The following is a 15,572-nucleotide window of genomic DNA, read 5'->3' on the forward strand; positions in this document are numbered from 1 at the left end:
TATATTCCTTCTCAAATTCACCAGAACCTGTTTGACCCAACCTTAATCTTATACCATGCAGCTGAATAAAAATACCTCCCTTGTATCCTCCTGATTATCAGCATAATAATCAGAGGAGGGGAGGGGGAAAACAATTTCCTCCATGGAGCCTTTGATGTATTGTGACATTGCGTTGTTATTACACTGTTACTGGACAGGGAGGATCACTAGAAGTAATGAAACTGACCTCTGTTTTGAAGCTGGGTATTAGCCATTAAGGCACAGAACAGTGCAACGTATTGTATGATAGGCACAGCAAAAATGACTGTGCAGCAAGTCCAGAGTTGCTTTAATAAACAGCCTTTGAACAAGCACCTAAATTATTCATGGTCATTTCAGTTACTTTTTGTGATGAACACATTTTTATTTTATTTTTAGATTGGGGCTGCCTGCTACTGATCTCCCATTTTCAGCATTAAAAGCAACCCCCCTGAAATCTACCAAGGAGAACTGCTTCTATATCACCTCTACCCACTTCAGTGGCACTTGCTTCCTGCTGAAAATTGGGGCAAGGTCATTAAATTTTACCTATAGCTCACTGGCAGTGACTGACTAGGATAGATACCTTGGGGATCACAGTGGACAACTCAGTGAAGATGTCACCCGGTGTGTGGCAGCATTGAAAACAGCAATCATTAGGAAAGAGATTGAAAACAAAGCTGCTGATATCACAATGCTATTTTTCTAGAAAAAGAGGTGCCAGAACTCACCATGAACGCCTCCCTTGTTCTCTTGCAATGGCAATCTGGTAACCACCTGAGAGGTGCCGGAACTGAGTTCCAGTGTGTTCTGGCTGAAAAAAAAGCCCTGCCGTTATACTAATCTATGGTGTGACTGCACTCAGAATACTGTGTACAATTCTGGTCACTTCACCTCGAGAAGGATATGTCATGTCACGAGTCCTGCTAAGATGTGATGGAAGGGATGGTCCAGTCCTGGAGAAGAATGGGAGCTGGATGACCCTGGGGAGGGTCCCAGCCTGTTAAGGGAGGCAAATTGGGCCCCTAAGAAATGTCAGTACCCGAGAAGAGGGCTGGTGGTGTGAGGAGCTGGATCCGGCGGAGGGACCAAGGATGTGGCTTTTTGAATCAACATCTTAGCTAGCTCTCAGTCTGCAATCCTAGGCACGCTTACCCAGGAGTAAGCTCTACTGAACATGCAAAGGGATATACTTCTGAATAGACATACATAGGATTGTTTGAGCTGCACAGTGATCTCAGGGAGGGTGACATGAGCAAAAATGGCTCTGGGAGACACACACCTTCATATAACTAGGTACACAATTGTTTAGTGCTGGAGTGGGAAAGTTCAGGCTTGGGTCCTGAATGTAGCTCTCCAGATCTCTCTATTTGGCCATTGGTCATGCCTCCAGGCCACATGTCTCACTGGTTCTGCTTCTTATCCCAAGTGTTTAGGGCCTCAGATGTCTATACTAAAACACTGAAGTGAGCACTGTGGCATAAAGGCAGCCACAAGTTCCCTGTCCCTATTGTAAACAAAGTAGGTGACACATTTTATCTGGCCAATTTGATATATGGGGGTGGGGGATAGTGCATGGAAAGTAGTTTGTTTCCTGATTCGAACAGCTCTTCAGCTTCCCCCTGAAAATGAGACAAACCCAGCATGGGAGAAATGAACTAAATAACTCTTCCAAGCAGGAATACTGCTGAGTTACTGAGGGGTAAATGTACACCTTAGGGAATCACTGCTTAGGGATTCTTTGATCATAAACTCTCCTAAATAAATTAATTCAATAAATAAAAAGTGAAGAAAGCACACACACGCACACCCCTTATTAAAAGTGAATCAGAGTGCTTCTTCAATTGAGTGCTATTCCCCAGGTGAAGCTAATCTTCCAAGTGCATTTTTCATGGGCATTATTGGATAGTAGAGCAACTGAATGAGAGCAGGAAGTGTGAGACTCTGCACTACTTAAAAGTAGGGATAAGCTTCAGACAATGGGGGGCTCCCAGTAGCCCCAGGGTCAGGAATGCTGAAAATGATAGTCCATCTGCACCTGGAAAGTGGCAGGTTCCCTAGGCCTGCTCTTGCCTATACGTGCATCCCCTGGAACGTCTTGCCTATACGTGTATCCCAAGGGTGGAATGATGGAAGCTACCAACATTGGCTTCCAGTGTTGGCTTCCATTCTGCAGAGCAAAGGTGACTAATGTGATGCCCTCAGATGTTTTGGACTATAACCCCCATCATCCCTGACCATTGGCCATGCTGCATGGTGCTGATGGGAATTGCCGTCTCAACTCTCTGATGGGTATTGCGCTCAGTCGGTAGTGCACGAGAATCATAATCTCAAGATCATGGGTTCAAGCCCAACATGGGGCAAAAGATTCCTGCATTGCAAGGGGTTAGAGTAGATGATCCTCATGGTCCCACCCAACTCTACAATTCTATGATTCTATGTTTCTATACCTGTGCCCTGAGTCCATGGTTTTGTGACCCAATCAATCAGGGTTTTTACCCATAAGGATTGTATCTAATGAGTAGAGACCAAGAAGCAGGAGGCCCACAACTTTATCATCAGGCATCATATGACTGTGGAGGATTGTAGAGGAATGGATCAGTGCTGTGCAAACATAGTTAACAAATGGGGTTTACTTATCTCTGCTTGTACATGATTTAGCTAAGCCCTATTTACTTGGAAGTGAGTCGCACTGAGCTCAACGGATAGGATTGCAACCTTGCATTTAGCTCTTGCAGTGTCTTCTGCTCATCTCTCTATGCACACGATCCAACAGCAAGGCACACGAGGCACTTGCTTTTCAACACTGACATTTCCCGCTCTTAGCTCTTGATAGGTTTGTGTGGATGAATGAGATGCTCTGATTCTCCCCGGGCTTTAAAAAATGTCTGTGGCACGGTTGCCAGCATGAGCTGTTCTTTGAATATTTGCAGGCCATTTCCACCTGCTGTGCCTAACTGCACAATTCCATGCTGGTACCTATAAAGAAGAAAAACAGTGTGTTCTTTTGCCTTTGAATCACTCTGAACTAATTTATATACAACACGTTATTATATGGGGAAGGGGAGGAAAACCTATTCAACAGAGTATTAACTGCGCACATTTAAGCACCCTTAAAGTACCAGGCAGCTAAGGCTGGCTACCGGTACTTTTTCAAGTATAACCCAGTCTCTGCTGTGTGTGTAATATATTAATGGGTGGGACATTCTCAGCCCCAGTTCACTTCCTGTGTCGGTAGCGGCAGCATGATGGGCACAAATAAAGAAATAGGAAAGGCTTCTCTCACTTCATTTGGGCAAGTCAGGTTGTTGTATGTTCAGCCTTCCTCAGCTCCCAGCAGCCCCAGTCAGCATGGCCACTGGGATGCTAGGAATTGTAGGCCAGTAACACCTGAAGGGTCACCAGTTCACCACCCCTGGCATATAGAAAGGCTAATTTGCAGTTGGCTCTTCAGATTTCTGAACTAGTTGTTAGTCCCTGCCCTCAGAGGCTATGAAATCGCACCAGAAACATCCATCTTTAGAAATGCACATGGCAGTCAAAACAAGACCTTTGTGTGTGGAGCGGAGACGGGGGGAGAAAGATGAGTTATTCATCACATTTAACAAAGAGAACCTCAGTGCTTTCTTATCCACTATGAGACTGGCAGTAATTGTAGGACTTGGAATTAAGAAGCTGTCTGAGCAAGCTGCTTCACTCTACCTCATGGTAGGGCCGGCCCTGCCCCGGCTCCCTCTTGAGTCGCTGAGTCATGAGCTTCTCCTCCTTCCCCCAAACATACCTGGCATGGCAACAGCAGTGTGTGGTGGGAGAGTTAATGAGGGGTTAAGAACTTTAACACAACATCATCACAGATGCAAGGACTCCTTGAAAACATTGGGCAAATACTTTTCATAGGGCTCCTGAAGATTCAGATGTTGCTTGCAAACATCTCATGTGTTCCGGGTACAAACATGTCAGAATATCTGCCGTCCAGTTTCTGTGAAGAAAGAGGTAGCTGTTAATTTGTCTGGGATTAAAATGTTACACGGGTTGGATAAATGGCACAAGTACCTTTGTGAGAAAGGGACGCGGATGGCACTGTGGGTTAAACCACAGAGCCTAGGGCGTGCTGATCAGAAGGCTGCAGTTCGAATCCCTGTGATGGGGTGAGCTCCAGTTGCTCAGTCCCTGCTCCTGCCAACCTAGCAGTTCGAAAGCACGTCAAAGTACAAGTAGAAAAATAGGTACCGCTCCAGCGGGAAGGTAAACGGCATTTCCGTGCGCTGCTCTGGTTCGCCAGAAGCAGCTTAGTCATGCTGGCCACATGACCCGGAAGCTGTACACCGGCTCCCTTGGCTAGTAAAGCGAGATGAGCACCACAACCCCAGAGTAGTCCACGACTGGACCTAACGGTCAGTGGTCCCTTTACCCTTTACCTTTGTGAGAAAGGCTGAGGACTGGGAAGTAGTCCTTGAAGTAGGAGATAAGTTGGGAAGATGGCTGGAGGAAGGATGCAGAGTAGGAAATAGGGAGAGAAAGAGTAATATGAGGGTGGAAGTGGGTAAAGTTTGCAGAAAAGGACAGTGGAGATAAGGGGAGCAGCTCATTGGCTGCAGGCTCTTTATTTATATTGGAACCAGTCAAAATTTTGGAATGTCCACACTTGGCTGTTTTTATACAAATATCAGAACAAGGCATCCAGTGATTTGCATTTAAATGTCACTGCTGTAATGGATTAACTTTGCTCTAACATTCGCACTTGCCTGCTGTGTACCGTCCATTTTCTAAAAAGGAAACTGCTGCTTTAATCAGCTTGATTCTCTCTGGGAGACACAGAACCCTCCTCCCACGGTGGAAAATGTCACAGTGATATCCATGCACTAGCAAGGGACCCAGACCCAAGTCAGCTGGAGCGTTTAGGGTGTCAGCTGGGAGCAAATTCACCTTCCATCTTTTTGAGTAGCAAAAGGATAAGGAACCATTAAGCTGCTGCCACCCTGCAGGCCTACAAGGAAATAAAGGTCAGAGCAGTGGAAGCAATGCAGAAAGCAGAGCGCTGCTCAGTTTGTGACATTTAAGAGATAGGTATGCATATGGATGCAGATGTGTAGCATATGCATTCTGCAATGTTTCCATTTTAAATGGAAATCAATCAGTGTGGGTCATGGGAACGTTATCTCCCTCCCCTAGCTCTATGGAGTACTTTATTGATTGTTTTGACCTTTCGTGTTTGCCAGTCCATTACATTTGACTTTGAAAGGCGCGTGTAAGAGCTTCTTTCTCGAAGGGTAGCCTTGTGCTCACTGGGTACAATCCTGGCATGATGCCTGGCTTGACCATCAAAGCAAATATGTTGCTGCCTTTTCACAGTGACGGTTGAAAGTAGCAGTGGCTGGGGATCAGTCCCACGCTTAAATCTCCCGCAAACAATAAAGTCCCCCATGAAGAGGGATTTATTGTTAAAGCATACTAAGAACTGCAGTTCTGTGAGGGGAATAGGGGTCTTTAACAACTCTCAGCACCTTTAACAAACAAAGTTTCTCTGGGGAAAGGCATAAACTGAAGGTCTGTGATGCGTCTGTAACTCTTAACACCCTTAACAAACTACAGTTCCCAGAATCCTTTCGGGGAAGCCATGGCTGTTTAAAGTTGTATGTTGTTGCTTTAAAGGTATAGAATTCCCTATATGCCAAATATATATTGGACCTGAGTTCCAATATATGCCAAATATTAATTGTCAGATATTGTAATAAAATATTGTCAGGCAGTGATCAAATATTTGCTTGTCCAGAGAATATCAGGCATCACCATTTGCAGAAAAGAAAACTGAGGAGAATTTATTTGGGGGAGCAATTTTTAGTTTTGTGGTATAGTCCCTAGAAACTCACTGTCAATATCAAGTGGGAGAAACAAATTAATCGGGTGAGAAGAGGAAAGCATTGACTAGGTTCACACTGAGCCTATTTTTAAAAACTGGTGAATTGGGTCAGTCAGACAACCAGTGAAGAGTGAATAATGGCCACAAGAGTCTGTTTTGCAATTTTATGTGCAATTAACATCCAGGCTGCACTAATGGCATCTTCTGGGAGCCTTAAAACAGCATGTCAATATGACTGGGAGCATTAAAAGTATTGGACCAAACATTTCCTTCACCTACGCTTAAGCCAGCAAGGATCACTTATGCCAGAGTTCGGCTTGGTCCTGGTAGTACGAAAGAACAAATGGACACAAATCTGACATTCAGAAACATATAGGTGAACATTTCACTCTCCCTGGACACTCTGCTGCTGACCTAAAGGTTGCCATTCTCCAAGAGAGGAGTTTTAAAGTGAGATCCTAACATGAAATAGCTAAACTGAAATCAATGGCAAAGTTTGATTCAATTTGTTTGAGTCTAAATAGAGATAATGGTTTCCTCTCCTACTACATGGGTGACACAATTATTGTGTACAATGCTTTGATGACTCAGACCCCTTCTTCCCTACAGACCCTCTTGGATGCTAAGATGGCAGAGAGGTCCCCCTTGATTGTTCCACCACTCTCAGAAGCTTGAGTTGGTGGTGGTGATCTGGGAGAGGGCATTCTCTATGGCAGTTCTTAGGTTGTAGAATTCCTACAGAGGTGCACCTGTCCTGACATCTTCATTTTACAGCTTTCAGCAAATGCATCTCTTTACTCTGGCTTTTGACACTTGAGATGTATAATTTGGGAACCCAACTTATTTCTGTAATGTTAAATTGTTTAAAATGGTTTTTAGTATTGTGTTTTAATTGTTGCCTTTGGACCTTGGGGGGAAGGATGGGCAATTAATAATAATAATAATAATAATAATAATAATAATAATAATAATAATGCAACCAATTAGTGCTGTTGTAAAGGGGGCTGGGTGGTCCATGCTGCGCTTCTCCTGATTGGCCGAGGCAAGCCTGAGTGATCTCCTGTCTGCACATTTCCTAGTGTGGGCTATATCCTGGATTCAAATGTGAGATCTTCTGCATGTAAAACATACCTGTTTCCTTTCCAGCCAGGGCTCCTTCTGCAGTCCTTTGTTCTCTAGAACTGCATCTTGAGGCTGGAGGTGAGTGGAGTAAAATCCCTCCAACTGTTGACAACTCTTCCTTAATAATTTTCCCTTCTTCCATTTCTTATGCATGCCCTTTTTAATCTCAGCTCATCTGTAAGCTCCTTATGCAGCCAGACTGGTTTCTTTAGATGCCTCCCACTTTCCTTTCTTGTTGGAATTGTCTGCATTTATGCCTTCAATATTTCACCTTTAAGAAACTCCAATCCATCCATTCTCGACTCCCTTCTCTTTGAGTATTTCTGACCATGAGATCTCACCCAGTAGTTCCTTAAACTTTTTGAAATCGGCCTTCTTAAAGGCCAGAGTGCACGTCTGGCTACACTCAGCTTTCCCTTTCCTCTCTACAATGAAACCCAAGAGGACAAGATACTTCCTCCCAGGTTTCCCAGTACTTCCCATTCATTGATCAGTTCCTCCCTTTTGGTGAGGACCAGATCCAAGATAGATGATCCCCTCGTGGCTTCTTCTAACATCTGGGAAATGAAACTGACCACTGGTAATAAGCTAGAGGAACTTGACTCCCACACATTAAAGAAACTAAATTTTCATTTTATATATTGTTCCAAAAAGTGCAAATTTAGTAGGTTCACCTTTAAATGTAAACTGAACTCCTCCCCGATCCTGAGCTATACTCTGCCCATCTTAGCTCATTCTTACACAATTTCCTAATTAGGTCCTTCCTTAGCATTGTTATGATCAGTGCAATGTAATCCTTTTACAATAAAACTGTATATTCTAAGGCATTGTAAAACACATTGGATCAATTACAATATACCTTATCTGAATGTATTTATCTGAATGTTTTCATCTGAATGTATTCATTTTTTTAAAAGGCCATGTTATATCAGAATCAGGATTGCAATCTTCAGATAAGCATATGGTCAATGAATCATTTGAAAGCATTTCTATTTTGAAACATGTGAGCATGTAAACTGAATTGCAGTCCCTGAAACGATTTGCATATTTGCCCATCAGATTTCTATTCCTGCCTTCATCTTATTACAAATAACTTTCATTTAATTATCCATTGGTCTCAAACATGAATTGGTTGGAGAAACAACAACAACTAGGTAAATACATTATAGAGGTAAAATCTCCCACACCCTCAATCTGCAATTATAGATAAAGCATCTGTCACCAGTTCTTTCTGAAAGGTTCTTCTATCTTTTGCAAGGAGCTAAAGCTTGCAACGTGCTATGCCATGTGCAAAAAAGGGTAAATATATACTGTATATATGTTTCACTGTGCCGATTTTTTTCAACTGCACGGAGTGAGATTAGCGAGATAGTAACAAATGGTCGGGAGAAAACAGTGCAGTAGAACTCTTTACATTCAAACCAGCCGTCCTCATTCATTGTGCAGAACTTGGTGGTCAGTACCTCTGTGCAATGCATGTTCTCTGTGTAGCTCTAAACTTTATGGTATGTACTTCACCAGCTAAGGGATATATGCAGATCTACTCCAAGTGGTTTGTGGTCCAGTTGGATACCAAGAGTACATAAATTAGATGGTTGAAAATAATGGCTTTATCTAGGCGAAGCCTTATGCATTCGCTTTATTTATAATTCTGTTGGGTGCTCTCTTGTGAAATACGTTCCGCAGTCACTCGCCAAAGATTCATGCAGCATGAGGTGCCAAAATGTGACAGGCAAACTGCATCGTGACACAAACACAGCTAGAGTGCCAACTCCATTACTAGACTGCCAGACCATGGCTATATTGCCAGTTACACAGTCACAGAACAGGCTGTCGTTCTCCTTCTAGAGAGATTGCCCCAGGCCTTGTTTTTTGTTCAGTTTTTTTAAAAAATGCATTGACATCTAGGCAAGTCACTTTGCAGGGTATGGGGTAAGTACTGGTATGCAGTATAAAGGAGAGCCATCTTCTGTTTATGCACAGATATATTATTGATACTGGATGGGCACCATTCATCGAGTGCATTTTCCTGGGCAGGTTTTATTGAAAGTGCACAAAAAGGTACGGCAGTGAATCTGGAAAGAATAAAAGGTGAGGTGGGTAGCAAAGACATCAAGAGAACAGCGGTGGGGGGGAATTGTTCAAGCAGTATAGTCAGTAGATATTAGGAAAGTAGATAATTGACTCGTTGGGGAGACTTCCTCTTTCACCAAGTTTACCGGCAAGGTCACCTTATCCCATAGAAGCCCACTTGATTGCTTTGATATCAGAAACTGGCGCTGTTACAGTGTCACATAATACTTACTCCACATTTGTAAGAAACTGTTATTTTAGTGCAGCAGCACCTACACTTGGAACTCCCTGCCTATTGATGGCAGACAGGTGCATTCATCTATTGAGACATGTTAACGTGTTTCCTTTCATTTTCACTATTCTGGATTGTCAATATCTTTTGAATATTTTACCTGTTTTCAATGGATAATTTTGAATCTTTTATTTTATATTTTTGCAAACCGCTTAGTGGTTTTCTTACAATCAAGCAGTATATAAATTTTGTTTCATAAAATAAGTACGTTTGACTAGGTGACCCTCGTGGTCCCTCGTCCAGCTCTATGATTCTGTAATTGTATGACTCTGTGATTTTATGCAGTTATCACACCACATAAGTACATGAAGTAAAGAAAGACCGCAAGAATACCACAAGGCCATTAGCGAATTTTTGCAAGCACAAGGGATGGAGGCTGGTAGCATCCTAACACAAGGAGAGAAATGGTGAAGGTAAATGAGTGAGGGCACCATTAGCTCAAGCTGTGTTGCTTGTGAACGAGGCTTGGAAGATCTGTCCAGTTAACAGGCTGTAGGGCAACCTACTTGCTGCACTGATGAAGCCTTGCCTTGGATTGACTGAAAAAGGTGCAAATCTCTACCTGAAGAGCAGAGGGCCAGCCAACCCGCTGTTTGCTGAAGGTGTGCTTTAGGTTGCAGTGAGTCACCTTTGATTGGTAATTCTATCCCCTGTTGTGGTTGCAGCTTGGTGAGAACTGTTTTGAATTATGATTGTAGCCTGGTGGCAATTTGCTTTGCCTTGTGCTTAAGTAAAATTGAATTGTGCTCCCCCCACCCCCACTTTGTGGTCTGGATTTCTGTTCCTGCTTTACATGGCCTGTAGAAAGGAGTCACACTGACCTAGGTCACTGCTTATATCCCCCATTTCTTCCAACAAACATATCTCATGCATAGTGCTCTGTCAAACACTGCAAATTGACTTGTTCTGAACACACGGTTGGTGGTAAATCATTGCACAATCCCCGATCTTGCATTTGTGCTGTCTCAGTTGCTGCGGCTCCCCCAGTCTGCTTCTCAACTCAATTTAAAGTACTGTTTTTCAACTTTAAAGTCACAGATGGCTTGGGATGAAGAGCCAGTGTGGTGTAGTGGTTAAGAGCGGTAGACTCGTAATCTGGTGAACCGGGTTCGTGTCCCCACTCCTCCACATGCAGCTGCTGGGTGACCTTGGGCTAGTCACACTTCTTTGAAGTCTCTCAGCCCCCACTCACCTCACAGAGTGTTTGTTGTGGGGGAGGAAGGGAAAGGAAAATGTGAGCTGCTTTGAGATTCCTTCGGGTAGTGATAAAGCGGGATATCAAATCCAAACTCCTCCTCCTCCTCCTCCTCCTCCTCTTCTTCTTCTTCCTCCCTGGAAGATCACCGTCCTTGACCCATAGCCTAGGTGTTGTTGCCAAATAAACTGAGGCACCAAACTCCCAGGGAGATGACCTATCCACTAGGGGCACTGTTATGGTACAGTCTTCCCAAAAGGTTTGCATGGTGCCGTCTTTGTGATCTTTTCACTGCCAGATGAAGATCTCCTTATTTATTTTAAATGATGACAGTCTGGGCCTTTTAGTTTAGTTTTGAAATCTGCATTCTAATTGTGTTTTTGGTTTTTATAGTTTTATAAGTGTTGCATTTGTTTTATCTGTCAGCCTGTCAGCCCATGTTATGTTGTGGCTGTATACATGTGGTTAATGCAATGCCATTCTAAAATGAACATGAAATTTCATTAACCAATATTATTTTGTATCAGGTTTGTCTTGTCTGTCCAGCTTGCTCTTTCCTGTGCAGAAGCACCCTTAGAAAAGAGACATCTGGAGTTATTTTAGTACAAAAACCTTGGTCAGTACTTAGAGATAGACTGAGCAGCATGGCAAGCGACTCTTGTTCATTACTATTTTAAAATAGCGCCAAAGTTGTCTCTTAGTTCCATCTCAGCTGGCATCAATAATTTTGATATTATTCATTTATTTATTGAATTTATATTCCACTCTCCCTCCCAAAGAAGTCCAGAGCGGCAAACAGCAAATGAAAAAGCAATAATAGCACCTCATTTTATCCTGCATGGTCTCACAGGCAATCTTTGAGTGTTGCTTTTTGTCTGTTTTCTATAATAGTGAGTTTTGCAGCAGCAATTCCATAGTTGTATCAGCCCAGATTCCTGTTCCATGTCTTACAATTTTGCATCTCATTGACAGCTAACTGTTGGTGGTCACATTCTGGTTACCCAAGCAACCTCAGTGTTATGTTTCCTAAACAGCTAAGAGGTTCAGAGTCTAAGAGGAGTCAGACGAAAAAGAAACGTGGGAGGGGAAACAAAGAAACACTTGCTATTATACTGCATGTACACACAAATATTATGACTGCATGCATTAAGACACCATACATTTAAAAACACCCCCCCAAAAAAAGGAATCCTGGGAACTGTAGTTTAAGGGTGCAGGGAATTGCAACCATTTGGGGTATAAACTACAGTTCCCAGGAATCTCTGCAGGGAAATGTGTTTTAAATGTATGGTGTGAATACAGCCTCCATGTCAAAAAACTATACATCCAATCTTAGGTGAACATTGTTCAAAGCTTAATGGCACATATATAGGAATGTGTTTCACTTCACAGTATGATAATTGTGCTTTATTTTCTTGCATGTTTGTACTGCTACCTGGACCAGAGGGCACTCATTTAATAAAATATAATTAAAATGAGAGAAGCACAGAGGAGACACAATATAACAGGAACAGCAGGTCAATAAAATACCATCCACTACAGTCAGATACAGTGCCTCTGACTACAGGGGTGTGGCCTGCCAACTAAGCACTTCATTTGTCCAGATATTTGTTTGCTTGTTTAATCTGAAAGATTTGTACCCCGCATCCCAATGCATTCACATTGCCAGAGTAGCTGAAAACCAGAGTTTAAGAAGATACCATTTTCTGTTCCACCCCCAAAAAAACTACATTATTTGTCTCATTGTCTACTGTGGCAAAATAACATAACTTGCAAATTTAATTCTGTAAATTATGTATGTTCAACGCAAAGGAAATATGAGGGGGGAACCATAATCAATTACATATTTTTTTTGGTGAGCTGAAAGCAACAACAGTCATATCCACTGATTTCCATGGGATGAACTTTGGCAATTTCCTTTCCCCTTTCCATTTTTTGCCGAAACTCTCTGGCATCGCTACCCACAATTAAAATAGTGTGTTAGGATCCATTTCACTATTGTGTCTAGTGCTTCTGATGGACCTATCTTCCATGAATCTAATGAGTCTAATTCCCCTATCAAGTCATATTTTAAAGCAGATATGGGGAACCTGTGGCCATTCCATGCTAGCTGGTGCTGATGCTCCTTTAAGGGGCTGGGTAGGAATTTGCCCATCGGGCTAATTGGCACTGACCCAGTGGTTTTGCCTATCTCATAGGAATTTGTCACAACTGGTTGGGCATTGGGGCAATCCCTTATTTTGGACAGAGGGGAGGTTGTAGTCACTGCCTGCCCCTCCAAATGCTGGGGTGCCCCGTTAAAGGGATCCGGTGGGAGTGGCCATTTCCGTGTGCCCAGGCAGGGCCAGGGCTGAAGGCACTCCCCCAGACGGCGGTCTTTGTGGGGGTCACCCAATTGGATGTAAGTCTTAGGAACCCCCACCTGGATTGACCACGCGTCACTTCCAGTGGGCAGGACGGAAGTATTTAGATCACCCCATGCCCAAGCCAAACCTCTTTCATCTGTATTCAATAAAGTTGTGGCCTGTTTTGACCCAAAACCAGTCTCTTTGGTCTCTTATTATTTGGGTTGGGGTATGGGAAGTCCGGTGCCTGGTCCTGCAATATGGGGCCCAGCAACATCTGGGGAGGGGGAGCACAGGTTGCCCATTCCCAGTTTGAGCCAGTGACCACCGCCATATTTTCAGGCAGCAAATTCCGCCAAGTCAATTATGCATTGTGGAAAGAAGCACTTTCTTTTGTCTCTCTTGACTTAAGGCCAGCAGGCAAGGGTCTCATATAATTACACAATTGTCAGAGTTCACTATTTCAAAGGGTGATGCATCACAGGTATGACTTGCCGCCAAAGAGTAATAAAGCATGGTACTTGGCTGCATGGGCTTGTCCTGGGTTTAGACCAAGAATACTGTCTGGCTTCACTTGTGGAAATGGTCTTCTGCATTCTTCAGATTGTAGTATGCACCTGTTTGATGATTTTGTGCTCTTGTGTTTTTTTAAAAAATGGTCGGCTGGCATCATCCCAGGCCTGTTCTCGAAAGTGATTAATAACTCAGGAGGGGAAAGAAGATTTAGAGATACGCAACAGGAGGTTGGGAAGTAGGTTGCACAAGATTCGTGAGTGCCCTGGTGGAGCTTTAAAAGGTAAAGGTAAAGGACCCCTGACAGTTAAGTCAAGTTGCGGGTGACTGTGGGGTTGCGGCGCTCATCTCGCTTTACTGGCTGAGGGAGCTGACGTTTGTCCACAGACAGTTTTTCTGGGTCATGTGCCCAGCATGACTATACCGCTTCTGGCGAAACCAAAGTAGCACACAGAAACGACGTTTACCTTCCCGCCAGAGCGGTAGCTATTTATCTACTTGCACTTTGATGTGCTTTCGAACTGCTAGGTTGCCAGGAGCTGGGACTGAGCAACGGGAGCTCACCCCGTCGCAGGGATTTGAACCGCCGACCTTCTGATCGGCAAGCCCAAGAGGCTCAGTGGTTTAAACCACAGAGCCACCCGCGTCCCTGATGGAGCTTTAGGGGAAAGAATAACAACCCACTGGTTCCTTCTTACAATCCAAAAACCTGAGCTTTAGTTAATTTATTTAAAACCCCATTCCAGCTCAAACTTTAGTTATTTTCGGGTACACTGAAGGCTTTACAACATAACACAAAAAGGAGAATACAATTATGAATGAATTAAAATGCATTATGATCAGTAGTTTATTTCATTTATGAACTGCTTCCCATAAAAGCATCCTGAAACATAATAAACAAAAACATATGTAAAAGTAATTTCAAGTCTAATACAGTTGAGGCGAGGATTAAAATCTGCACTTAAAAGGCTTGTTGGGAAAGTAAGGTCTGTAATAAGCACATGTCGGAATACGTTTCACGGATCCGCCATGGATTCATATTTATTTGGTTATTTTATGAGTTTTTCGAGGTCTACTTTTGGTATAATTGCGCGTAAAAGCGAAAGTGAAAGCATGAATGAATAGTGTGGTTCACTTACGAGATTAATCCGCCTTTATTTTATAGTTCCGGTCATGTTCAAAGTTGTTAATGAGCGTTAAACTTGCTTCCCGCCCTTTTGGAGGGCAGCAACAGTGATTTTATTGGTTAAGGCATTAATGATGATGTCACGTTTGTTCCCTAATAAAAGGCAGAGGCACCCCGCTTAGGCACGTTCAGTTTGGGTTAGGCACGTTCTTCTTACGTTCTTCTTATGTTCTTTTAGTTGGGTTTTAGTTGAAGTCAAGTTTAGTTTAAGGGACTAGGAGCGGGCTGGATGGGTTGGATGGGTTTTTCTTTAGTTAGAGTTAGATCGCGGAAGATCATTCGGTTTTAGTTTTAGATAGGTTCTTTTAGGTTAGCCTAGGGTTAGGCCCGCGGAAGATATTTCGGTTTTAGTTTATTTAGTTAGCCTCGCGGAAGATTGGGCGCGCAGGGACTTTAAGCTTAGGAGAACTTAGCTTAGGGGACGAGCCTATGCGGGTTCTGCCGAAGCCACTAAAGATACAACCGGTGTCTGTCTTCCTTTGGAGTTAAAAGGGGGAGTAAAGTAAAATTTTTAATTTCTTTAAACTGGTCCGTCTATTCAGAGTCAGGGTATATATTTTATTTCACGAGGCAACCGTTCATTAAAGAAGGCAATTAGGAACTCACACTTCATCGGAGTCGTCAATTGGCTTACTCAACATCCTTCAGACTGTGAGACTTGGCCGGCGACCGTGCTCAAAAGCACGCGGAACGCTGGCCGCTTTCCCCGCAACTGGTACCTCGTGCATAACCAGTCCAAGGCCGTGCACGAGGAGCTCCAGCACCCAAACCCCGACAAGTGGTGCCCTCTCTGAGGCAAAGCGCAGTCGAAAATCGCTTCCACGAAGACTCCGGTTAAAGGCAACATATCGGAAGTGGCTCGGAAACAGACATTGAGAGGTGAGGTATAACGGCCCGGTTTATCCAGGATTTCGCTGCAGTAGCGCGAATCCACCGCTTGCCCAAAGTAGTGTAAATAGAAGTTGCGC

Source organism: Lacerta agilis, chromosome 4 (assembly GCF_009819535.1).
Source record: "Lacerta agilis isolate rLacAgi1 chromosome 4, rLacAgi1.pri, whole genome shotgun sequence".
Classification (NCBI taxonomy): Eukaryota; Metazoa; Chordata; class Lepidosauria; order Squamata; family Lacertidae; genus Lacerta; species Lacerta agilis.